Raw genomic sequence first — 26,933 nt, 5'->3', positions numbered from 1 at the left:
ATCCTTAAGTCTCTGGAGTTTTTACAAACATGATGACTGACAAGCACAAACAGAAAGTGATTTATTTTTCATCAAGTGTAATACATTCATATAAATTAATTTGAGAAAAATATACCTCCGACACGTCGAGCTTCCTCCAGCGGTCCTTGGCGGCCTGGGCTTTCCTTCCCTTCCTCGGCATCCTGCAGAGAAAAATAGAAGGAAAAAAAGAAAGACGAGAGGAGGCAAGAGCACAACAATCCAACAACAACAACAATCTATAAAGAATGCCAAAGCTCAATATATGTTGTGTTCAAAACGTAATGGAAATTTAGGATGTACTGAAGTACTGTTAAACAAATGAAGGTTGTAAAAGGTGAATGTTCTGAGAGTGTTCTCTCTAATAGTGTGCGTGTGTGTATGTGTGTGTGTGTGTGTGTGCTTGTGTCCTGTGGGTAGATATGTATGGGTATAGAGATGTAGGTATGTAGATAGGTTGTAATGAAGGTGAGTATGCTGGTAGGTTTGTAAGTCGGTGTCTAGGTGGGAAAGCTTTCCACAGAGGAATTCACAATCCAAGGGTTTAGGAGCTGAAAAAAAGAGAAGAAAAGAATCTGATTAATAACACAAACTATAGTTGTCTGTCCTTAAAACTTGAATAAAGTGAATATGTCAGTGTTCAAATTGTAATAATCCATAAAGCTTAGAATTTATACACTTTTGTCAGTAAACTAAAAAGATTCCTGTAAACAGGAAAACACAAAATTCACCAATAGTTGCCAACTTACAGGGTATCTGACAAGCTCAGTCACAACACTGAAAGCAGTCTGTCAAAAGAAAAGAAAAAAAATATTCATCAGCAAAAGGAACATGGAGTGAAGAACATGTGAAGATATAAGTTATACAGGTCAGTGAGGAAAGTAAAACCTGAACTGTTCACCACACAGGAAGAGACTAATATAATATGTTTTTTCAAGTAGCTTTAGAGCTAAAGCCAGTTCATTTTCTAATTAATCAGATATAACATAACATCATCATTAGGCCACTTTAAATGGCTTTCTTAAAATCTGCAAGCTCATTTCAAAATAGAACTTACTTAATTTAAATTAGATTAATCAGGGAAAACTAAAGTAAATTAGCAAAGCTTTGATTCCACCTCAACCAGCCCGTCAGCAGTTGAGAACATCTGATGTTTGTCTCTGAAAGCTCGCAGTATAGCTTACTAAGCTAAAGCAGCATTGGTTTACAGCATTTCGTCCAAAACACAAGCCATATATTTGTAAAAGTCAAATTCTGACAAATTCAACATTGTTATTTAGCACTGAACACGACAGAGCAAAATACAGTATCAGCACATAGCACAATGAGCACTGAACGCAAGCCATATTCTCTTAAAATCACAATTCATTCACATTCTGAATCATTCAACACCAGCACATAGCAAAAATTCACATTCTGAATCATTCAACACCAGCACATAGCTTTTGCCGTAGCATGCTAAGCTAAGGCAGGCACACAGAAACATCGGCGGAAGGAAAATTAGCAAATACCTTATTCTATATTTAACTCGAAGACGTCATATTTCCGCCACGATCAACGACAGATAATGTTCAATATAACTAGTCAACACAAGCCTTATACTGAAATAAACTCATTAAATTCATATTCCAACAAGTTCAATTTGAACAAGCTTTTGCCGTCGAGCGCGTTCAAGTTCAGGCTGCGGGCTAACAATGTAGCATGCTAAGCTAAGGCAGGCACACAGAAACATCGGCGGAAGGAAAATTAGCAAATACCTTATTCTATATTTAACTCGAAGACGTCATATTTCCGCCACGATCAACGACAGATAATGTTCAATATAACTAGTCAACACAAGCCTTATACTGAAATAAACTCATTAAATTCATATTCCAACAAGTTCAATTTGAACAAGCTTTTGCCGTCGAGCGCGTTCAAGTTCAGGCTGCGGGCTAACAATGTAGCATGCTAAGCTAAGGCAGGCACACAGAAACATCGGCGGAAGGAAAATTAGCAAATACCTTATTCTATATTTAACTCGAAGACGTCATATTTCCGCCACGATCAACGACAGATAATGTTCAATATAACTAGTCAACACAAGCGTTATACTGAAAAAAACTCATTAAATTCATATTCCAACAAGTTCAATTTGAACAAGCTTTTGCCGTCGAGCGCGTTCAAGTTCAGGCTGCGGGCTAACAATGTAGCATGCTAAGCTAAGGCAGGCACACAGAAACATCAGAATAGAGAAAAATACAAAACCTATTCTCCGTTAAACATGCCTACATCCATATTTCCAACAAGCAACAACATAATATTGAATATGACCAATCAACACCATTGATTAGCATTCTGTAAAGGAAGAAGCAAAAAATAGGTCTTACCTGAACAAAGCTCGCCAGACAGAAAGAATATTCGAGAATATTCGAAGAACGAGGGGCGAAGTGACGACCCAACAACCAATGAAAACAGTGGAATTGCTGACGTCCAATAAAGGTTGAATATGTACTGCTGACGTGCAATTTTCCTTTCGCGGGCATATGTGTCGTCAGCAGTTGCCATGATCCTGTTATCACACAGAAGGTGGGATTTGTCTCATCAGGGGCTGGCATGAACCTGTTAATCTGTTCTGAATAATGGAAATTTATGAGTTAGTGCGTGCTATCGCACGCATTTGTCTCATCAGGGGCTGGCATGAACCTATTAATCTGTTCAGATTAATGAAAAACATGAGTTAGTGCGTGCTATCGCACGCATTTGTCTCATCAGGGGCTGGCATGAACCTATTAATCTGTTCAGATTAATGAAAAACATGAGTTAGTGCGTGCTATCGCACGCATTTGTCTCATCAGGGGCTGGCATGAACCTATTAATCTGTTCAGATTAATGAAAATTTATGAGTTAGTGCGTGCTATCGCACGCATTTGTCTCCTCAGCAGCTGGCATGAACCTGTTAATCTGTTCTGAATAATGGAAATTTATGAGTTAGTGCGTGCTATCGCACGCATTTGTCTCCTCAGCAGCTGGCATGAACCTGTTAATCTGTTCTGAATAATGGAAATTTATGAGTTAGTGCGTGCTATCGCACGCATTTGTCTCATCAGGGGCTGGCATGAACCTATTAATCTGTTCAGATTAATGAAAAACATGAGTTAGTGCGTGCTATCGCACGCATTTGTCTCCTCAGCAGCTGGCATGAACCTGTTAATCTGTTCTGACTAATGGAAATTTATGAGTTAGTGCGTGCTATCGCACGCATTTGTCTCCTCAGCAGCTGGCATGAACCTGTTAATCTGTTCTGAATAATGGAAATTTATGAGTTAGTGCGTGCTATCGCACGCATTTGTCTCCTCAGCAGCTGGCATGAACCTGTTAATCTGTTCTGAATAATGGAAATTTATGAGTTAGTGCGTGCTATCGCACGCATTTGTCTCATCAGGGGCTGGCATGAACCTGTTAATCTGTTCTGAATAATGGAAACTTACGAGTTAATGCGTGCTATCGCACGCACTTGTCTCACGAGCGGCTGGCATGAATCTGTTTAACCATGTTGGCTGCCCTGCTGCTGCCCTGCTCCTGCACTGCTGCTGCCCTGCTCCTGCCCTGCTTACTCTGACCTCATCAGCCATCTTGGCTCTGCCCTCATCCGCCATCTTGGCTCTGCCCTCATCAGCCATCTTGGCTCTGCCCTCATCAGCTGTGATAGAACAGGGCAGCCTTCTTGGGTGTGGTCAGCATTAGTTGCTATGGGCAACAGCTGTGCCTGCCAACTGCCAACTGAAAATTCTGCACCTCACTTTGTCCCCTTAAAATCATGGGGTTTTCATATTGAGGCAGAAATCTGGATACAAACGCTCGCTGTTCGAAAAGTAGAAGTCGTATCCGAATAATTCTTTCACCGTGAGCGCCAGAAGGGACGGGGGAAGCCAGCGGTGTCATTTTTATTCTTCTAACCCCCGTGGCTCCTTTATTATGGCAGTTTTAAAATGATTTTTCACACTGATTTCAGGGCTCGGCCGTTTTATAATGGGATGGAATGTTCCCTCTCTGCGCTCAGAGGGGATTTGTGAGAAATCTGTGAGGCCCAGCTCAATGACAGTCGCATTGGGTGAAAGACAACTAAAATACCTACGTTTTGATGTATAATTTATCTAGATCAGGCAGATATTTTGGACGTGAGAGGCATTTGTTCGAGAAATTGTTTTTTAAAGATTTTTAGAGTGACAGTTAGAGTGTAACTGACATCAGACGACCTCCTCTGGACACCTAAAACGTAAACTGCCGTTGTGTCAAAGCCGTATAAGCTATTAACAAGCCCTTTACCACAGTTAAAGCCGAGTCTTTCCTGTCACACACAAACTTTGAATGATGTGTGTGTGACGCTGTATGGCTGAGTTCAGAGGCCTCCCGTGTGAGGCAGTTTGGGGCTCTTCGAGCCCCAAACTGCCTCTTTTTGGCCTTCTCCATTCATTTTCCCATTGACAATTTGCCCGCTTTTTCCCATTTATCCGCTATTCCGGTCGAGTAATGAGAGAGAAAAATACAAGCACACCTCTCCCCATCGGCGCGCACGCAGCCATGTATTTTTTATTTTAGTCGGACCTTCGCTGTGGGACGAGTAGCGCGCCGAAAAACGTGACGGAAGCGGGAGAATAATAATAAGTATGAGCAATAGTAATATGTGTGCCCTGCCTATGGCATGGGGCACCCATAATAAGTATGAGCAATAGTAATATGTGTGCCCTGCCTTTGGCATGGGGCACCCATAATAAGTATGAGCAATAGTAATATGTGTGCCCTGCCTTTGGCATGGGGCACCCATAACTAGAAAATTTCTGAAGAAATTTTGATGGGTGCCCAGCTGCTGCCCGTCTTCTGCCCGTCCACACACACACACAGATGAGAGCTGGGAGCTGCTAGTTGCCAGATATTTCAAATCCAGTCTGAAAAATGAGATTTTGGATTGTTCTGGTGAAACCTGCCTGCTTTATACAGCATGAGTGAGGTTAAGCACACAGAAGCCAGAGACAGACAGAGGAGGACAGGCTGTGTCCCCTGAGAACAAACAGCTGTTTCAATAAGTCCCATTGAAAAAAAATTTAACTTTTCAATAAGAGAAAGGTCTGCTGAAGACACTGATGTGATTTATATCAAGGTCCTGTGTAAAATATAGGTTTTATAGCAGTTTGAATGCAGCCCTCACTGTCACTTTAAATGAGTGAAGGAGGGCCTGTTTATAATGGAAATGTGTGATTTTGCTCTGAATCTGAGGTGATTTGAGAGAAAAAGCATAAGTTAAAGCACAAATATGGAAAGAAGACATAAATAGCTTCATGTTAAGCTAGAATTGATCCAGTTTTAAGAGAAATTGTGGATGTTAAGGAGGTTTTAGGCTGTGATTAGTGTGGTTTCTGTGGATTTCTAATGGAGAGGGCCTGTTTTTAATGAAAATGTGTGACTTTGCTCTGAATCTGAGGTGATTTGAAAGAAAAAGCATAATTTATAGCACAAATATGGAAAGAAGACATAAATAGCTTCATTTTGAGCAAGAATTTATCCAGTTTTAACAAAAATAGTGGATGTTAGGGAGGTTTGGGCCTGTGATTAGTGTGGTTTCTGTGGATTTCCCTGTATTTCTAATGGAGAGGGACAGTGCTGATTCTAAGGTCAATTTCTCAAAAACCATTTTAGTAATGAGAGAGAAAGATACAAGCACACCTCTGCAGACCCAGACGCACGTTTTGATGTATGATGTGTATGGGTTTGGCGAAAACTGTGGGAGGAGAAGCGCGTCGACCGTGGTGACACCTGATGGAACTTTCAGTTGTAATGGTAATACTAGAAAATTTCTGAAGAAATTTTGATGGGTGCCCAGCTGCTGCCCGTCTTCTGCCCGTCCACACACACACACAGAGAGGCTATGGTGAAGGTTAAGCATTACATACTTCAAATCCAGTCTGAAAAATGAGATTTTGGCTTGTTCTGGTGAAACCTGCCTGCTTTATACAGCATGAGTGAGGTTAACCACACAGAAGCCAGAGAGAGACAGAGGAGGACAGGCTGTGTCCCCTGACAACAAACAGCTGTTTCAATGGATTTATAAGTCAAAATGAAAACAAAACTGAACTTTTCAATAAGAGAAAGGTCTGCTGGAGACACTGATGTGATTTATATCAAGGTCCTGTGTAAAATATAGGTTTTATAGCAGTTTGAATGCAGCCCTCACTGTCACTTTAAATGAGTGAAGGAGGGCCTGTTTCACATGGAAATGTGTGATTTTGCTCTGAATCTGAGGTGATTTGAGAGAAAAAGCATAAGTTAAAGCACAAATATGGAAAGAAGACATAAATAGCTTCATGTTAAGCTAGAATTTATCCAGTTTTAAGAGAAATTGTGGATGTTAAGGAGGTTTTAGGCTGTGATTAGTGTGGTTTCTGTGGATTTCTAATGGAGAGGGCCTGTTTTTAATGAAAATGTGTGACTTTGCTCTGAATCTGAGGTGATTTGAAAGAAAAAGCATAATTTATAGCACAAATATGGAAAGAAGACATAAATAGCTTCATTTTGAGCAAGAATTTATCCAGTTTTAACAAAAATAGTGGATGTTAGGGAGGTTTGGGCCTGTGATTAGTGTGGTTTCTGTGGATTTCCCTGTATTTCTAATGGAGAGGGACAGTGCTGATTCTAAGGTCAATTTCTCAAAAACCATTTTAGTAATGAGAGAGAAAGATACAAGCACACCTCTGCAGACCCAGACGCACGTTTTGATGTATGATGTGTATGGGTTTGGCGAAAACTGTGGGAGGAGAAGCGCGTCGACCGTGGTGACACGTGATGGAACTTTCAGTTGTAATGGTAATACTAGAAAATTTCTGAAGAAATTTTGATGGGTGCCCAGCTGCTGCCCGTCTTCTGCCCGTCCACACACACACACAGATGAGAGCTGAGAGCTGCTAGTTGCCAGTCAAGCATTATATGATCATAATCCAGTCTTAAATATGAGATTCAGGTTTGTTCTGGTGAAATCTGCCTGCTTTATACAGCATGAGTGAGGTTAACCACACAGAAGCCAGAGAGAGACAGAGGAGGACAGGCTGTGTCCCCTGACAACAAACAGCTGTTTCAATGGATTTAAAAGTCAAAATTAAAAAAAAAATTGAACTTTTCAGTAAGAGAAAGCTCTGCTGAAGACACTGATGTGATTTATATCAAGGTCCTGTGTAAAATAAAGGTTTTATAGCAGTTTGAATGCAGCCCTCACTGTCACTTTAAATGAGTGAAGGAGGGCCTGTTTATCATGGAAATGTGTGATTTTGCTCTGAATCTGAGGTGATTTGAGAGAAAAAGCATAAGTTAAAGCACAAATATGGAAAGAAGACATAAATAGCTTCATGTTAAGCTAGAATTTATCCAGTTTTAAGAGAAATTGTGGATGTTAAGGAGGTTTTAGGCTGTGATTAGTGTGGTTTCTGTGGATTTCTAATGGAGAGGGCCTGTTTTTAATGAAAATGTGTGACTTTGCTCTGAATCTGAGGTGATTTGAAAGAGAAACCATAATTTATAGCACAAATATGGAAAGAAGACATAAATAGCTTCATCTTAAGCAAGAATTTTTCCAGTTTTAACAGAAATTGTGGATCTTAAGGAGGTTTTAGGCTGTGATTAGTGTGGTTTCTGTGGATTTCCCTGTATTTCTAATGGAGAGGGACAGTGCTGATTCTAAGGTCATTTTCTCAAAAACCATTTTAGTAATGAGAGAGAAAGATACAAGCACACTTCTGCAGACCCAGACGCACGTTTTGATGTATGATGTGTATGGGTTTGGCGAAAACTGTGGGAGGAGAAGCGCGTCGACCGTGGTGACACGTGATGGAACTTTCAGTTGTAATGGTAATACTAGAAAATTTCTGAAGAAATTTTGATGGGTGCCCAGCTGCTGCCCGTCTTCTGCCCGTCCACACACACACACAGATGAGAGCTGAGAGCTACGAGTTGCCAGATATTTCAAATCCAGTCTGAAAAATGAGATTTTGGCTTGTTCTGGTGAAACCTGCCTGCTTTATACAGCATGAGTGAGTTTAACCACACAGAAGCCAGAGAGAGACAGAGGAGGACAGGCTGTGTCCCCTGACAACAAACAGCTGTTTCAATGGATTTAAAAGTCAAAATTAAAATAAAATTGACTTTTCAGTAAGAGAAAGGTCTGCTGAAGACACTGATGTGATTTATATCAAGGTCCTGTGTAAAATATAGGTTTTATAGCAGTTTGAATGCAGCCCTCACTGTCACTTTAAATGAGTGAAGGAGGGCCTGTTTCACATGGAAATGTGTGATTTTGCTCTGAATCTGAGGTGATTTGAGAGAAAAAGCATAAGTTAAAGCACAAATATGGAAAGAAGACATAAATAGCTTCATGTTAAGCTAGAATTTATCCAGTTTTAAGAGAAATTGTGGATGTTAAGGAGGTTTTAGGCTGTGATTAGTGTGGTTTCTGTGGATTTCTAATGGAGAGGGCCTGTTTTTAATGAAAATGTGTGACTTTGCTCTGAATCTGAGGTGATTTGAAAGAAAAAGCATAATTTATAGCACAAATATGGAAAGAAGACATAAATAGCTTCATGTTAAGCAAGAATTTTTCCAGTTTTAACAGAAATTGTGGATGTTAAGGAGGTTTTAGGCTGTGATTAGTGTGGTTTCTGTGGATTTCCCTGTATTTCTAATGGAGAGGGACAGTGCTGATTCTAAGGTCATTTTCTCAAAAACCATTTTAGTAATGAGAGAGAAAGATACAAGCACACCTCTGCAGACCCAGACGCACGTTTTGATGTATGATGTGTATGGGTTTGGCGAAAACTGTGGGAGGAGAAGCGCGTCGACCGTGGTGACACGTGATGGAACTTTCAGTTGTAATGGTAATACTAGAAAATTTCTGAAGAAATTTTGATGGGTGCCCAGCTGCTGCCCGTCTTCTGCCCGTCCACACACACACACAGATGAGAGCTGTGCTGTGCTGAGAGACCTGCTAGTTGCCAGTCAAGCATTAGGTATTTCAGTATTAAATTAAAGTACAGAGATAAGCTGAAACATAGTTTAACATTTGAGATCCTGGCCTGCTGTGGTGAAACCTGCCTGCTTTGGGCAGCATGAGGGAGAGACGGCTGGCTTAATAGATGGCTTAAACAAGGTTTTTAATGTCTTAATCACACAATGAACCACTTTACACTTTAAATGGTGGCAGCCATTATGTTTACCTGATTAAGGAGGAGAGTTTAAACAGCCAATCACCTGCTCAGTTAATGGTCTTTTAGCCAACCGAGTCCCCTTTTGGGGGGGTTGAAGCAGAGATCCCAGAGGAGGAGGACAGAAAGTAATGTTCAGACATACTGACAGTTTAAATGTGTTTATTTAGCAACAACAGCTCATTATAATTCAGTCAGTTTTGATAAACTTTAACATGTCACAGTCTATAATAGGGGTCCCTGTGTAGAGAAATATCTGTAAGCATTCACCACCACAGTAAGAGGAAGACATGAGGACATTAAACCCAACAACATTCAAATCTTACCTCTGTCCTATGGTGATAGAAACTCCAGTCTTCATGGGAGTCCTCGGTGATATCTGTGTTTGCTGAAGGTTGTTTGGGTCGCTGCAGCTGATGGGAGTCTTTCTCTGCTTCATTCTGCTTTGAATCCTCCTGTGGAAGGGCAGGTGTTCGGTTCAGCAGGACCTCAGATGGAAAGCTGGACACACAATCATTAACAGCATTAATCATAAACAGACATCCTTACTGTATGTGAGCTGTGAGGGGAAGTGTCAGTACTTACTTTAGACCTTTTTGTCTGTCTCTGCAGCATCTGCATGATGACTGTAGTCTGGATTCATGCTGGTTTCCATCTGGTTGCTCATGTTTTAAAAGCTGAAGACAACAATCATGAAATTAGCACCAAGCACACATGATGAAAAGCACTGAAACTGTCTTCATACATGTAGAAGTCTCACCTGTAAGTGCAGCGTTACAGCTAATGAGGTCCTGCTTCTCCAACCGAAGATGCTGCATCAGTGTTTTCTGGTGGGGGGGGGTGTTTGGCTATTTGACAGAAGAAAAACAAAAGCATGATAACTTCTAATGAATAAATGGAACAATCTGGTGATGTTATGAGTTAAGGATTCACGTTAAACAGAGTGAAGTGTGAGGTGTAACTCTGAACCTTTGACTCCAACATTTACCTCAGTTTCATCTTTTTCTCTGTCTGACTGAAGCTGCTCCGTCTCTGTCCTGTCTGCCTTCTCTGAGCTTCTCATCACTGGTGGTGTAGCTCTCCGACTGAACAAACTCATGATACTCTTCTCACAAAAACATGGTCAAGGATGATAAACTAATTGTCAAAGCATCACCGTGCCAGCACGGTACAGCAATCAGGAGGAATCACACTCTACTAGTTAAGCCATGATCCTCAAAGTTCATATTTCACTGATTGGAAGATATGTACAATAATTAACATAATTGCCAACTGTCAAATAAAATACCATGATTATAATTCAAAAGTGCTCATGACTTGAGAATACATAGACGAATAAATAGATGAATAAATAGACATAAAAATGGATAAATAAGCTAAATGAGCACTGAACACAAGCTATATTCTGTTCAAATCACAATGCATTCACATTCTGACTCATTCAACACCAGCACATAGCAAAATGAGCAGTCAAAACAAGCCATATTCTGTTCAAATCACAATGCATTCACATTCTGACTCATTCGACACCAGCACATAGCTTTTGCCGTCGAGAGCGTTCAAGTTCAGGCTGCGGGCTAACAATGTAGCATGCTAAACAAGGCAGTCACACAGAAACATCGGCGGAAGGAAAAGTAGCAAATACCTCGTCTTTATTTAACTGGAAGACGATCATATTTCCGCCACGATCAACGACAGATAATGTTCAATATAACCACTCAACGTAAATTCATAGCCTTCATAGCATTCCACGCCAGACAGCGGGTTTATAGTGTAGCATGCTACACAAGGCAGTCACACCGAAACATCGGCGGAAGGAAAATTAGCAAATAGCTCGTCTTTATTTAACTCGAAGACGGTCGTATTTCCGCCACGATCAACGGCAGATAATGTTCAATATAACCACAACGTAAATTCATAGCTTTCACAGCATTCCACGCCAGACAGCGGGCTAATAGTGTAGCATGCTAAACAAGGCAGTCACACCGAAACATCGGCGGAAGGAAAATTAGCAAATACCTCGTCTTTATTTAACTGGAAGACGGTCATATTTCCGCCACGATCAACGACAGATAATGTTCAATATAACCAAACCAAGCAAAAAATAGATCTTACCTGAACAAAGCTCGCCAGACAGAAAGACTACTCAAGAATATTCGAAGAACCAGGGGCGAAGTGACGATCCAACAACCAATGAAAACAGTGGAATTGCTGACGTATGTCGTCAGCGTCTGGTATGAAGCTGTTAAAACAGCTGATGTGTTGATCATAATGGAAAACATATGAGTCCGTGCGCGCTGTCGCGCGCATTTGTCTCGTGAGTGGCACGAACCTGTTATCACAGCTGATGTGTTCATCATAATGGAAAACATATGAGTCCGTGCGCGCTGTCGCGCGCATTTGTCTCGTGAGTGGCACGAACCTGTTATCACAGCTGATGTGTTGATCATAATGGAAAAACATATGAGTCCGTGCGCGCTATCGCGCGCATTTGTCTCGTGAGGGCTAGCATGACGCTGTTGATAGCTGATGTGTTGATCATAATGGAAAACATATGAGTCCGTGCGCGCTGTCGCGCGCATTTGTCTCGTGAGTGGCACGAACCTGTTATCACAGCTGATGTGTTGATCATAATGGAAAAGATATGAGTCAGTGCGCGCTGTCGCGCGCATTTGTCTCGCTGTTATGATAGCTGATGTGTTGATCATAGTGGAAAACATATGAGTCAGTGCGCGCTATCGCGCGCATTTGTTTCGTGAGCGCTAGCATGACACTGTTGGGTCAGTGCGCGCTGTCGCGCGCATTTGTCTCGTGAGCGGCTAGCATGACGCTGTTGGGTCAGTGCGCGCTGTCGCGCGCATTTGTCTCGTGAGCAGCTGGCATGAAGCTGTTTTCACAGTTTTGGCTGCCTGCTGACAGACAGAGGCTGTCATGTTATATTGTATTAGGAGCACAGATAAAACAGGCTGGCATAATGCTGTTACAGCAGGCCAGCCTGCTTGGCTCTGGCTTCATCAGCTGTGATAGAACAGGGCAGACATCTTGAGTGAGCTCCCAATTAGTTGCTATGGGCAACAGCTGTGCCTGCCAACTGCCATTCTGCACCTCACTTTGTCCCCTTAAAATCATGGGGTTTTCATTTTGAGCAGGAAATCTGGAACAAACGCTCGCTGTTCGAAAAGTAGAAGTCGTATCCGAATAATTCTTTCACCGTGAGCGCCAGAAGGCCCGGGGGAAGCCAGCGGTGTCATTTTTATTCTTCTAACCCCCGTGGCTCCTTTATTATGGCAGTTTTAAAATGATTTTTCCGACTGATTTCAGGCCTCGCCCGTTTTATAATGGGATTTAATGTTCCCTCTCTGCGCTCAGAGGGGATTTGTGAGAAATCTGTGAGGCCCAGCTCAATGACAGTCACATTGGGTGAAAGACAACTAAAATACCTACGTTTTGATGTATAATTTATTCACATCAGGCAGATATTTTGGACGTGAGAGGCATTTGTTTGAAAAATAATTTTTTAAAGATTTTTAGAGTGAGAGGTAGAGTGCAGAGGCACAAAATGAGCTCCTCTGGACACCTAAAACGTAAACTGCCGTTGTGTCAAAGCCGTATAAGCTATTAACAAGCCCTTTACACCAGTTAAAGCTGAGTCTTTCCTGTCACACACAAACTTTGAATGATGTGTGTATGACCTTGTATGGCTGAGTTCAGAGGCCTCCAAGGGGAGGCAGTTTTGGGCTCTTCGAGCCCAAAACTGCCTCGTTAAGGCCTTCTCCATTCATTTTCCCATTGACAATTTGCCCGCTTTTTCCCATTTATCCGCTATTCCGGTCGAGTAATGAGAGAGAAAAATACAAGCACACCTCTCCCGATCGGCGCGCACGCAGCCATGTATTTTTTATTTGAGTCGGACCTTCGCTGTGGGACGAGTAGCGCGCCGAAAAACGGGCGGAAACGGAAGAATAATAATAATAATAAGTATGAGCAATAGTAATATGTGTGCCCTGCCTATGGCATGGGGCACCCATAACTAGAAAATTTCTGAAGAAATTTTGATGGGTGCCCAGCTGCTGCCCGTCTTCTGCCCGTCCACACACACACACAGATGAGAGCTGAGACCTACTAGTTGCCAGATATTTCAAATCCAGTCTGAAAAATGAGATTTTGGCTTGTTCTGGTGAAACCTGCCTGCTTTATACAGCATGAGTGAGGTTAACCACACAGGAGCCAGAGAGAGACAGAGGAGGACAGGCTGTGTCCCCTGAGAACAAACAGCTGTTTCAATGGATTTATAAGTCAAAATTTAAAAAAAAATTAACTTTTCAGTAAGAGAAAGGTCTGCTGAAGACACTGATGTGATTTATATCAAGGTCCTGTGTAAAATATAGGTTTTATAGCAGTTTGAATGCAGCCCTCACTGTCACTTTAAATGAGTGAAGGAGGGCCTGTTTATCATGGAAATGTGTGATTTTGCTCTGAATCAGAGGTGATTTGAGAGAAAAAGCATAAGTTAAAGCACAAATATGGAAAGAAGACATAAATAGCTTCATGTTAAGCTAGAATTTATCCAGTTTTAAGAGAAATTGTGGATGTTATGGAGGTTTTAGGCTGTGATTAGTGTGGTTTCTGTGGATTTCTAATGGAGAGGGCCTGTTTTTAATGAAAATGTGTGACTTTGCTCTGAATCTGAGGTGATTTGAAAGAAAAAGCATAATTTATAGCACAAATGTGGAAAGAAGACATAAATAGCTTCATTTTGAGCAAGAATTTATCCAGTTTTAACAAAAATAGTGGATGCTAGGGAGGTTTGGGCCTGTGATTAGTGTGGTTTCTGTGGATTTCCCTGTATTTCTAATGGAGAGGGACAGTGCTGATTCTAAGGTCAATTTCTCAAAAACCATTTTAGTAATGAGAGAGAAAGATACAAGCACACTTCTGCAGACCCAGACGCACGTTTTGATGTATGATGTGTATGGGTTTGGCGAAAACTGTGGGAGGAGAAGCGCGTCGACCGTGGTGACACGTGATGGAACTTTCAGTTGTAATGGTAATACTAGAAAATTTCTGAAGAAATTTTGATGGGTGCCCAGCTGCTGCCCGTCTTCTGCCCGTCCACACACACACACAGATGAGAGCTGTGCTGTGCTGTGCTGAGAGACCTGCTAGTTGCCAGTCAAGCATTAGGTATTTCAAATCCAGTACTAAACTAAGGTACAGAGATAAGCTCAAACATAGTTTAACATTTCAGATCCTGGCCTGCTGTGGTGAAACCTGCCTGCTTTGGGCAGCATGAGGGAGAGACGGCTGGCTTAATAGATGGCTTAAACAAGGTTTTTAATGTCTTAATCACACAATGAACCACTTTACACTTTACATGGTGGCAGCCATTATGTTTACCTGATTAAGGAGGAGAGTTTAAACAGCCAATCACCTGCTCAGTTACTGGTCTTTTAGCCAACCAAGTCCCCTTTTGGGGGGGTTGAAGCAGAGATCCCAGAGGAGGAGGACAGAAAGTAATGTTCAGACATACTGACAGTTTAAATGTGTTTATTTAGCAACAACAGCTCATTATAATTCAGTCAGTTTTGATAAACTTTAACATGTCACAGTCTATAATAGGGGTCCCTGTGTAGAGAAATATCTGTAAGAATTCACCATCACAGTAAGAGGAAGACATGAGGACATTAAACCCAACAACATTCAAATCTTACCTCTGTCCTATGGTGATAGAAACTCCAGTCTTCATCGGAGTCCTCGGTGATATCTGTGTTTGCTGAAGGTTGTTTGGGTCGCTGCAGCTGATGGGAGTCTTTCTCTGCTTCATTCTGCTTTGAATCCTCCTGTGGAAGCGCAGGTGTTCGGTTCAGCAGGACCTCAGATGGAAAGCTGGACACACAATCATTAACAGCATTAATCATAAACAGACATCCTTACTGTATGTGAGCTGTGAGGGGAAGTGTCAGTACTTACTTTAGACCTTTTTGTCTGTCTCTGCAGCATCTGCATGATGACTGTAGTCTGGATTCATGCTGCTTTCCATCTGGTTGCTCATGTTTTAAAAGCTGGAGACAACAATCATGAAATTAGCACCAAGCACACATGATGAAAAGCACTGACACTGTCTTCATACATGTAGAAGTCTCACCTGTAAGTGCAGCGTTACATCTAATGAGGTCCTGCTTCTCCAACCGAAGATGCTGCATCAGTGTTTTCTGGGGGGGGGTGTGTGTTTGGTTTCTCTGACAGAAGAAAAACAAAAGCATGATAACTTCTAATGAATAAATGGAACAATCTGGTGATGTTATGAGTTAAGGATTCACGTTAAACAGAGTGAAGTGTGAGGTGTAACTCTGAACCTTTGACTCCAACATTTACCTCAGTTTCATCTTTTTCTCTGTCTGACTGAAGCTGCTCCGTCTCTGTCCTGTCTGCCTTCTCTGAGCTTCTCATCACTGGTGGTGTAGCTCTCCGACTGAACAAACTCATGATGCTCTTCTCACAAAAACATGGTCAAGGATGATAAACTAATTGTCAAAGCATCACCGTGCCAGCACGGTACAGCAATCAGGAGGAATCACACTCTACTAGTTAAGCCATGATCCTCAAAGTTCATATTTCACTGATTGGAAGATATGTACAATAATTAACATAATTGCCAACTGTCAAATAAAATACCATGATTATAATTCAAAAGTGCTCATGATTTGAGAATATATAGACGAATAAATAGATGAATAAATAGACATAAAAATGGATAAATAAGCTAAATGAGCACTGAACACAAGCCATATTCTGTTCAAATCACAATGCATTCACATTCTGACTCATTCAACACCAGCACATAGCAAAATGAGCAGTCAAAACAAGCCATATTCTGTTCAAATCACAATGCATTCACATTCTGACTCATTCAACACCAGCACATAGCAAAATGAGCAGTCAAAACAAGCCATATTCTGTTCAAATCACAATGCATTCACATTCTGACTCATTCGACACCAGCACATAGCTTTTGCCGTCGAGAGCGTTCAAGTTCAGGCTGCGGCAGTCACACAGAAACATCGGCGGAAGGAAAATGAGCAAATACCTTATCTTTATTTAACTGGAAGACGGTCATATTTCCGCCACGATCAACGACAGATAATGTTCAATATAACCACTCAACGTAAATTCATAGCCTTCATAGCATTCCACGCCAGACAGCGGGTTTATAGTGTAGCATGCTAAACAAGGCAGTCACACCGAAACATCGGCGGAAGGAAAATTAGCAAATAGCTCGTCTTTATTTAACTCGAAGACGGTCGTATTTCCGCCACGATCAACGGCAGATAATGTTCAATATAACCACAACGTAAATTCATAGCTTTCACAGCATTCCACGCCAAACAGCGGGTTTATAGTGTAGCATGCTAAACAAGGCAGTCACACCGAAACATCGGCGGAAGGAAAATTAGCAAATACCTCGTCTATATTTAACTCGAAGACGATCATATTTCCGCCACGATCAACGACAGATAATGTTCAATATAACCACTCAACGTAAATTCATAGCCTTCATAGCATTCCACGCCAGACAGCGGGTTTATAGTGTAGCATGCTAAACAAGGCAGTCACACCGAAACATCGGCGGAAGGAAAATTAGCAAATAGCTCGTCTTTATTTAACTCGAAGACGGTCGTATTTCCGCCACGATCAACGGCAGATAATGTTCAATATAACCACAACGTAAATTCATAGCTTTCACAGCATTCCACGCCAGACAGCGGGCTAATAGTGTAGCATGCTAAACAAGGCAGTCACACCGAAACATCGGCGGAAGGAAAATTAGCAAATAGCTCGTCTTTATTTAACTCGAAGACGGTCGTATTTCCGCCACGATCAACGACAGATAATGTTCAATATAACCACAACGTAAATTCATAGCTTTCACAGCATTCAACGGCAGACAGCGGGCTAATAGTGTAGCATGCTAAACAAGGCAGTCACACCGAAACATCGGCGGACGGAAAATTAGCAAATACCTCGTCTTTATTTAACTGGAAGACGGTCATATTTCCGCCACGATCAACGACAGATAATGTTCAATATAACCAAACCAAGCAAAAAATAGATCTTACCTGAACAAAGCTCGCCAGACAGAAAGACTACTGAAGAATATTCGAAGAACCAGGGGGAAGTGACGATCCAACAACCAATGAAAACAGTGGAATTGCTGACGTATGTCGTCAGCGTCTGGTATGAAGCTGTTAAAACAGCTGATGTGTTGATCATAATGGAAAACATATGAGTCCGTGCGCGCTGTCGCGCGCATTTGTCTCGTGAGTGGCACGAACCTGTTGTCACAGCTGATGTGTTGATCATAATGGAAAACATATGAGTCCGTGCGCGCTGTCGCGCGCATTTGTCTCGTGAGTGGCACGAACCTGTTATCACAGCTGATGTGTTGATCATAATGGAAAACATATGAGTCCGTGCGCGCTGTCGCGCGCATTTGTCTCGTGAGTGGCACGTACCTGTTATCACAGCTGATGTGTTGATCATAATGGAAAACATATGAGTCAGTGCGCGCTATCGCGCGCATTTGTCTCGTGAGGGCTAGCATGACGCTGTTGATAGCTGATGTGTTGATCATAATGGAAAACATATGAGTCCGTGCGCGCTGTCGCGCGCATTTGTCTCGTGAGTGGCACGAACCTGTTATCACAGCTGATGTGTTGATCATAATGGAAAACATATGAGTCAGTGCGCGCTGTCGCGCGCATTTGTCTCGCTGTTATGATAGCTGATGTGTTGATCATAGTGGAAAACATATGAGTCAGTGCGCGCTATCGCGCGCATTTGTTTCGTGAGCGCTAGCATGACGCTGTTGGGTCAGTGCGCGCTATCGCGCGCATTTGTCTCGTGAGCGGCTAGCATGACGCTGTTGGGTCAGTGCGCGCTGTCGCGCGCATTTGTCTCGTGAGCAGCTGGCATGAAGCTGTTTTCACAGTTTTGGCTGCCTGCTGACAGACAGAGGCTGTCATGTTATATTGTAATAGGAGCACAGATAAAACAGGCTGGCATAATGCTGTTACAGCAGGCCAGCCTGCTTGGCTCTGGCTTCATCAGCTGTGATAGAACAGGGCAGACATCTTGAGTGAGCTCCCAATTAGTTGCTATGGGCAACAGCTGTGCCTGCCAACTGCCATTCTGCACCTCACTTTGTCCCCTTAAAATCATGGGGTTTTCATTTTGAGCAGGAAATCTGGAACAAACGCTCGCTGTTCGAAAAGTAGAAGTCGTATCCGAATAATTCTTTGACCGTGAGCGCCAGAAGGCCCGGGGGAAGCCAGCGGTGTAATTTTTATTGTTCTAACCCCCGTGGCTCCTTTATTATGGCAGTTTTAAAATGATTTTTCCGACTGATTTCAGGCCTCGCCCGTTTTATAATGGGATTTAATGTTCCCTCTCTGCGCTCAGAGGGGATTTGTGAGAAATCTGTGAGGCCCAGCTCAATGACAGTCACATTGGGTGAAAGACAACTAAAATACCTACGTTTTGATGTATAATTTATCCAGATCAGGCAGATATTTTGGACGTGAGAGGCATTTGTTTGAAAAATAATTTTTTAAAGATTTTTAGAGTGAGAGGTAGAGTGCAGAGGCACAAAATGAGCTCCTCTGGACACCTAAAACGTAAACTGCCGTTGTGTCAAAGCCGTATAAGCTATTAACAAGCCCTTTACACCAGTTAAAGCTGAGTCTTTCCTGTCACACACAAACTTTGAATGATGTGTGTATGACCTTGTATGGCTGAGTTCAGAGGCCTCCAAGGGGAGGCAGTTTTGGGCTCTTCGAGCCCAAAACTGCCTCGTTAAGGCCTTCTCCATTCATTTTCCCATTGACAATTTGCCCGCTTTTTCCCATTTATCCGCTATTCCGGTCGAGTAATGAGAGAGAAAAATACAAGCACACCTCTCCCGATCGGCGCGCACGCAGCCATGTATTTTTTATTTCAGTCGGACCTTCGCTGTGGGACGAGTAGCGCGCCGAAAAACGGGCGGAAACGGAAGAATAATAATAAGTATGAGCAATAGTAATATGTGTGCCCTGCCTTTGGCATGGGGCACCCATAACTAGAAAATTTCTGAAGAAATTTTGATGGGTGCCCAGCTGCTGCCCGTCTTCTGCCCGTCCACACACACACACAGAGAGGCTATGGTGAAGGTTAAGCATTACATACTTCAAATCCAGTCTGAAAAATGAGATTTTGGCTTGTTCTGGTGAAACCTGCCTGCTTTATACAGCATGAGTGAGGTTAACCACACAGAAGCCAGAGAGAGACAGAGGAGGACAGGCTGTGTCCCCTGACAACAAACAGCTGTTTCAATGGATTTATAAGTCAAAATGAAAACAAAACTGAACTTTTCAATAAGAGAAAGGTCTGCTGGAGACACTGATGTGATTTATATCAAGGTCCTGTGTAAAATATAGGTTTTATAGCAGTTTGAATGCAGCCCTCACTGTCACTTTAAATGAGTGAAGGAGGGCCTGTTTCACATGGAAATGTGTGATTTTGCTCTGAATCTGAGGTGATTTGAGAGAAAAAGCATAAGTTAAAGCACAAATATGGAAAGAAGACATAAATAGCTTCATGTTAAGCTAGAATTTATCCAGTTTTAAGAGAAATTGTGGATGTTAAGGAGGTTTTAGGCTGTGATTAGTGTGGTTTCTGTGGATTTCTAATGGAGAGGGCCTGTTTTTAATGAAAATGTGTGACTTTGCTCTGAATCTGAGGTGATTTGAAAGAAAAAGCATAATTTATAGCACAAATATGGAAAGAAGACATAAATAGCTTCATTTTGAGCAAGAATTTATCCAGTTTTAACAAAAATAGTGGATGTTAGGGAGGTTTGGGCCTGTGATTAGTGTGGTTTCTGTGGATTTCCCTGTATTTCTAATGGAGAGGGACAGTGCTGATTCTAAGGTCAATTTCTCAAAAACCATTTTAGTAATGAGAGAGAAAGATACAAGCACACCTCTGCAGACCCAGACGCACGTTTTGATGTATGATGTGTATGGGTTTGGCGAAAACTGTGGGAGGAGAAGCGCGTCGACCGTGGTGACACGTGATGGAACTTTCAGTTGTAATGGTAATACTAGAAAATTTCTGAAGAAATTTTGATGGGTGCCCAGCTGCTGCCCGTCTTCTGCCCGTCCACACACACACACAGATGAGAGCTGAGACCTACTAGTTGCCAGATATTTCAAATCCAGTCTGAAAAATGAGATTTTGGCTTGTTCTGGTGAAACCTGCCTGCTTTATACAGCATGAGTGAGGTTAACCACACAGGAGCCAGAGAGAGACAGAGGAGGACAGGCTGTGTCCCCTGAGAACAAACAGCTGTTTCAATGGATTTATAAGTCAAAATTTAAAAAAAAATTAACTTTTCAGTAAGAGAAAGGTCTGCTGAAGACACTGATGTGATTTATATCAAGGTCCTGTGTAAAATATAGGTTTTATAGCAGTTTGAATGCAGCCCTCACTGTCACTTTAAATGAGTGAAGGAGGGCCTGTTTATCATGGAAATGTGTGATTTTGCTCTGAATCAGAGGTGATTTGAGAGAAAAAGCATAAGTTAAAGCACAAATATGGAAAGAAGACATAAATAGCTTCATGTTAAGCTAGAATTTATCCAGTTTTAAGAGAAATTGTGGATGTTATGGAGGTTTTAGGCTGTGATTAGTGTGGTTTCTGTGGATTTCTAATGGAGAGGGCCTGTTTTTAATGAAAATGTGTGACTTTGCTCTGAATCTGAGGTGATTTGAAAGAAAAAGCATAATTTATAGCACAAATGTGGAAAGAAGACATAAATAGCTTCATTTTGAGCAAGAATTTATCCAGTTTTAACAAAAATAGTGGATGCTAGGGAGGTTTGGGCCTGTGATTAGTGTGGTTTCTGTGGATTTCCCTGTATTTCTAATGGAGAGGGACAGTGCTGATTCTAAGGTCAATTTCTCAAAAACCATTTTAGTAATGAGAGAGAAAGATACAAGCACACTTCTGCAGACCCAGACGCACGTTTTGATGTATGATGTGTATGGGTTTGGCGAAAACTGTGGGAGGAGAAGCGCGTCGACCGTGGTGACACGTGATGGAACTTTCAGTTGTAATGGTAATACTAGAAAATTTCTGAAGAAATTTTGATGGGTGCCCAGCTGCTGCCCGTCTTCTGCCCGTCCACAGGGAGGCTATGGTGAAGCTCAAGCATTAGATACTTCAAATCCAGTCTGAAAAATGAGATTTTGGCTTGTTCTGGTGAAACCTGCCTGCTTTATACAGCATGAGTGAGGTTAACCACACAGAAGCCAGAGAGAGACAGAGGAGGACAGGCTGTGTCCCCTGACAACAAACAGCTGTTTCAAAAGTCAAAATTTAAAAAAATTTAACTTTTCAGTAAGAGAAAGCTCTGCTGAAGACACTGATGTGATTTATATCAAGGTCCTGTGTAAAATATAGGTTTTATAGCAGTTTGAATGCAGCCCTCACTGTCACTTTAAATGAGTGAAGGAGGGCCTGTTTATCATGGAAATGTGTGATTTTGCTCTGAATCTGAGGTGATTTGAGAGAAAAAGCATAAGTTAAAGCACAAATATGGAAAGAAGACATAAATAGCTTCATGTTAAGCTAGAATTTATCCAGTTTTAAGAGAAATTGTGGATGTTAAGGAGGTTTTAGGCTGTGATTAGTGTGGTTTCTGTGGATTTCTAATGGAGAGGGCCTGTTTTTAATGAAAATGTGTGACTTTGCTCTGAATCTGAGGTGATTTGAAAGAAAAAGCATAATTTATAGCACAAATATGGAAAGAAGACATAAATAGCTTCATCTTAAGCAAGAATTTTTCCAGTTTTAACAGAAATTGTGGATGTTAAGGAGGTTTTAGGCTGTGATTAGTGTGGTTTCTGTGGATTTCCCTGTATTTCTAATGGAGAGGGACAGTGCTGATTCTAAGGTCATTTTCTCAAAAACCATTTTAGTAATGAGAGAGAAAGATACAAGCACACCTCTGCAGACCCAGACGCACGTTTTGATGTATGATGTGTATGGGTTTGGCGAAAATTGTGGGAGGAGAAGCGCGTCGACCGTGGTGACACGTGATGGAACTTTCAGTTGTAATGGTAATACTAGAAAATTTCTGAAGAAATTTTGATGGGTGCCCAGCTGCTGCCCGTCTTCTGCCCGTCCACACACACACAGATGAGAGCTGTGCTGTGCTGAGAGACCTGCTAGTTGCCAGTCAAGCATTAGGTATTTCAAATCCAGTATTAAACTAAGGTACAGAGATAAGCTGAAACATAGTTTAACATTTGAGATCCTGGCCTGCTGTGGTGAAACCTGCCTGCTTTGGGCAGCATGAGGGAGAGACGGCTGGCTTAATAGTTGGCTTAAACAAAAGCTGTGAGGGGAAGTGTCAGTACTTACTTTAGACCTTTTTGTCTGTCTCTGCAGCATCTGCATGATGACTGTAGTCTGGATTCATGCTGCTTTCCATCTGGTTGCTCATGTTTTAAAAGCTGGAGACAACAATCATGAAATTAGCACCAAGCACACATGATGAAAAGCACTGAAACTGTCTTCATACATGTAGAAGTCTCACCTGTAAGTGCAGCGTTACATCTAATGAGGTCCTGCTTCTCCAACTGAAGATGCTGCATCAGTGTTTTCTGGTGGGGGGGGGGTGTTTGGTTTCTCTGACAGAAGAAAAACAAAAGCATGATAACTTCTAATGAATAAATGGAACAATCTGGTGATGTTATGAGTTAAGGATTCACGTTAAACAGAGTGAAGTGTGAGGTGTAACTCTGCACCTTTGACTCCAACATTTACCTCAGTTTCATCTTTTTCTCTGTCTGACTGAAGCTTCTCCGTCTCTGTCCTGTCTGCCTTCTCTGAGCTTGTCATCACTGGTGGTGTAGCTCTCCGACTGAACAAACTCATGATACTCTTCTCACAAAAACATGGTCAAGGATGATAAACTAATTGTCAAAGCATCACCGTGCCAGCACGGTACAGCAATCAGGAGGAATCACACTCTACTAGTTAAGCCATGATCCTCAAAGTTCATATTTCACTGATTGGAAGATATGTACAATAATTAACATAATTGCCAACTGTCAAATAAAATACCATGATTATAATTCAAAAGTGCTCATGACTTGAGAATATATAGACGAATAAATAGATGAATAAATAGACATAAAAATGGATAAATAAGCTAAATGAGCACTGAACACAAGCCATATTCTGTTCAAATCACAATGCATTCACATTCTGACTCATTCGACACCAGCACATAGCTTTTGCCGTCGAGCGCGTTCAAGTTCAGGCTGCGGGCTAACAATGTAGCATGCTAAGCTAAGGCAGGCACACAGAAACATCGGCGGAAGGAAAATTAGCAAATACGTTGTCTTTATTTAACTCGAAGACGTCATATTTCCGCCACGATCAACGACAGATAATGTTCAATATAACTGGTCAACACAAGCCTTATACTGAAATAAACTCATTAAATTCATATTCCAACAAGTTCAATTTGAACAAGCTTTTGCCGTCGAGCGCGTTCAAGTTCAGGCTGCGGGCTAACAATGTAGCATGCTAAGCTAAGGCAGGCACACAGAAACATCGGCGGAAGGAAAATTAGCAAATACCTCGTCTTTATTTAACTGGGAGACGGTCATATTTCCGCCACGATCAACGACAGATAATGTTCAATATAACCACAACGTAAATTCATAGCTTTCACAGCATTCCACGCCAGACAGCGGGCTAATAGTGTAGCATGCTAAACAAGGCAGCCACACCGAAACATCGGCGGAAGGAAAATTAGCAAATACCTTGTCTTTATTTAACTGGAAGACGGTCATATTTCCGCCACGATCAACGACAGATAATGGTCAATATAACCACAACGTAAATTCATAGCCTTCATAGCATTCCACGCCAAACAGCGGGTTTATAGTGTAGCATGCTAAACAAAGCAGTCACACCGAAACATCGGCGGAAGGAAAATTAGCAAATACCTCGTCTTTATTTAACTGGGAGACGGTCATATTTCCGCCACGATCAACGACAGATAATGTTCAATATAACCACAACGTAAATTCATAGCTTTCACAGCATTCCACGCCAGACAGCGGGCTAATAGTGTAGCATGCTAAACAAGGCAGCCACACCGAAACATCGGCGGAAGGAAAATTAGCAAATACCTCGTCTTTATTTAACTGGAGGACGGTCATATTTCCGCCACGATCAACGACAGATAATGTTCAATATAACCAAACCAAGCAAAAAATAGATCTTACCTGAACAAAGCTCGCCAGACAGAAAGACTACTCAAGAATATTCGAAGAAGCAGGGGCGAAGTGACGATCCAACAACCAATGAAAACAGTGGAATTGCTGACGTGTGTCGTCAAGCGTCTGGTATGAAGCTGTTAAAACAGCTGAAGTGTTGATCATAATGGAAAACATATGAGTCCGTGCGCGCTGTCGCGCGCATTTGTCTCGTGAGTGGCACGAACCTGTTATCACAGCTGATGTGTTGATCATAATGGAAAACATATGAGTCAGTGCGCGCTATCGCGCGCATTTGTTTCGTGAGGGCTAGCATGACGCTGTTGATAGCTGATCATAATGGAAAACATATGAGTCCGTGCGCGCTGTCGCGCGCATTTGTCTCGTGAGTGGCACGAACCTGTTATCACAGCTGATGTGTTGATCATAATGGAAAACATATGAGTCAGTGCGCGCTGTCGCGCGCATTTGTCTCGTGAGGGCTAGAATGACGCTGTTATGATAGATGTGTTGATCATAATGGAAAGCATATGAGTCAGTGCGCGCTATCGCGCGCATTTGTCTCGTGAGCGGCTAGCATGACGCTGTTGGGTCAGTGCGCGCTGTCGCGCGCATTTGTCTCGTGAGCGGCTAGCATGACGCTGTTGGGTCAGTGCGCGCTGTCGCGCGCATTTGTCTCGTGAGCAGCTGGCATTAAGCTGTTTTCACAGTTTTGGCTGCCTGCTGACAGACAGAGGCTGTCATGTTATATTGTATTAGGAGCACAGATAAAACAGGCTGGCATAATGCTGTTACAGCAGGCCAGCCTGCTTGGCTCTGCCCTCATCCGCCATCTTGGCTCTGCCCTCATCAGCTGTGATAGAACAGGGCAGCCTTCTTGGGTGTGGTCAGCATTAGTTGCTATGGGCAACAGCTGTGCCTGCCAACTGCCGAATTCTGCACCTCACTTTGTCCCCTTAAAATCATGGGGTTTTCATATTGAGGCAGAAATCTGGAACAAAACGCTCGCTGTTCGAAAAGTAGAAGTCGTATCCGAATAATTCTTTCACCGTGAGCGCCAGAAGGCCCGGGGGAAGCCAGCGGTGTAATTTTTATTCTTCTAACCCCCGTGGCTCCTTTATTATGGCAGTTTTAAAATGATTTTTCACACTGATTTCAGGGCTCGGCCGTTTTATAATGGGATGGAATGTTCCCTCTCTGCGCTCAGAGGGGATTTGTGAGAAATCTGTGAGGCCCAGCTCAATGACAGTCACATTGGGTGAAAGACAACTAAAATACCTACGTTTTGATGTATAATTTATCAAGATCAGGCAGATATTTTGGACGTGAGAGGCATTTGTTCGAGAAATTGTTTTTTAAAGATTTTTAGAGTGACAGTTACAGTGTAACTGACATCAGACGACCTCCTCTGGACACCTAAAACGTAAACTGCCGTTGTGTCAAAGCCGTATAAGCTATTAACAAGCCCTTTACCACAGTTAAAGCTGAGTCTTTCCTGTCACACACAAACTTTGAATGATGTGTGTGTGACGCTGTATGGCTGAGTTCAGAGGCCTCCCGTGTGAGGCAGTTTGGGGCTCTTCGAGCCCCAAACTGCCTCTTTTTGGCCTTCTCCATTCATTTTCCCATTGACAATTTGCCCGCTTTTTCCCATTTATCCGCTATTCCGGTCGAGTAATGAGAGAGAAAAGTAATAGCACACTTCTGCCCATCGGCGCGCACGCAGCCATGTATTTTTTATTTTAGTCGGACCTTCGCTGTGGGACGAGTAGCGCGCCGAAAAACGTGACGGAAGCGGGAGAATAATAATAAGTATGAGCAATAGTAATATGTGTGCCCTGCCTATGGCATGGGGCACCCATAACTAGAAAATTTCTGAAGAAATTTTGATGGGTGCCCAGCTGCTGCCCGTCTTCTGCCCGTCCACACACACACACAGATGAGAGCTGTGCTGTGCTGTGCTGAGAGACCTGCTAGTTGCCAGTCAAGCATTAGGTATTTCAAATCCAGTACTAAACTAAGGTACAGAGATAAGCTCAAACATAGTTTAACATTTCAGATCCTGGCCTGCTGTGGTGAAACCTGCCTGCTTTGGGCAGCATGAGGGAGAGACGGCTGGCTTAATAGATGGCTTAAACAAGGTTTTTAATGTCTTAATCACACAATGAACCACTTTACACTTTACATGGTGGCAGCCATTATGTTTACCTGATTAAGGAGGAGAGTTTAAACAGCCAATCACCTGCTCAGTTACTGGTCTTTTAGCCAACCAAGTCCCCTTTTGGGGGGGTTGAAGCAGAGATCCCAGAGGAGGAGGACAGAAAGTAATGTTCAGACATACTGACAGTTTAAATGTGTT

General features: G+C 42.3%; 1 long non-coding RNA gene across 1 annotated transcript; it reads right to left on the bottom strand.

The window, feature by feature from the left end:
- Nucleotides 1-127: 127 nt before the first annotated feature.
- LOC140270881 (uncharacterized) lies at nucleotides 128-2,562 on the bottom strand. Its single transcript, XR_011907730.1, has 3 exons — nucleotides 2,388-2,562; nucleotides 768-806; nucleotides 128-569 (listed from the first exon to the last, which is right to left on the bottom strand). It is a non-coding gene; the product is annotated as an uncharacterized lncRNA (long non-coding RNA).
- Nucleotides 2,563-26,933: the final 24,371 nt, after the last annotated feature.

Source organism: Leuresthes tenuis, unplaced genomic scaffold (assembly GCF_036924035.1).
Source record: "Leuresthes tenuis unplaced genomic scaffold, fLeuTen1.0.hap1 SCAF_15, whole genome shotgun sequence".
In the NCBI taxonomy this organism is placed as follows: Eukaryota; Metazoa; Chordata; class Actinopteri; order Atheriniformes; family Atherinopsidae; genus Leuresthes; species Leuresthes tenuis.
Note: the sequence above shows the minus strand (reverse complement) of the source record. Positions and strands in the feature narration are given on the sequence as shown.